The sequence below is a fragment of the Sinocyclocheilus rhinocerous genome, unplaced genomic scaffold (genome assembly GCF_001515625.1).
Source record: "Sinocyclocheilus rhinocerous isolate Xijiao unplaced genomic scaffold, SAMN03320098_v1.1 scaffold5898, whole genome shotgun sequence".
NCBI lineage: Eukaryota > Metazoa > Chordata > Actinopteri > Cypriniformes > Cyprinidae > Sinocyclocheilus > Sinocyclocheilus rhinocerous.
In genome coordinates, this window is record NW_015656642.1 from 429,673 (window position 1) to 430,380 (window position 708).

General features: G+C 36.7%; 1 protein-coding gene across 1 annotated transcript in view; it reads right to left on the bottom strand.

The window, feature by feature from the left end:
- The window catches only part of psmd1 (proteasome 26S subunit, non-ATPase 1), a 52,121-nt gene that overhangs the window by 48,058 nt on the left and 3,355 nt on the right, over positions 1-708 (bottom strand). The gene's annotated exons all lie outside the window — the stretch shown is intronic.

Below are 708 nucleotides of genomic sequence, written 5' to 3' on the forward strand. Positions count from 1 at the left end.
TATATATTTTTTTTTTTTTTTAAATACTGTCCACAAAATCAAAGTCATATGGTGCAACAAGTGGCAAAATGTCTCATGGTGCAACTTCCATCAAAAGTGTATTAATATTCTATTATTAATATTCGATGTAAGACTGTGCAGATAAATAACATACAGATTCCAGGATGGTTTTCTCAAAGATGTCTAAGCGACGAGTCTCCAGCGCGATGCCGATGGCTTGTTTGTACATATGATCTCCCAGGCAGCGCTGGAACATCTTGTTGACGATTCCCTCGAGACGAGGATCGATGCTTTTCTTCTCCTCATCCTCTGGCAGCTCGGCGTTCTCAACACGCAGTTTGGTGTAATGATCAATACACTTGGCTGATGGGCAAAAGGATAACACAATGAAAAAGGCTGGTAAGTCTCTTCTGCTCACCAGAGCTGCAGTTATTTGATCAAAAAAACTGTAAAAACTATAATATTGTGAAAAATTATTATGATTTAAAACAGCTGTTTTCTGTGTGAATCTCTGTTAAACTGTAATTTATTTCTGTGATGCGCAGCTGTATTTTCAGCATCACTACTCCAGTCTTCAGTGTCACATGATCTTCAGAAATCATTCTAATATGCTGATTTTCTGCTCAAGAAACATTTCTGATTATTATCAATGTTGAAAACAGTTGTGCTGCACAATATTTCTGTGGAAACTGATGCATTTTATTTTTC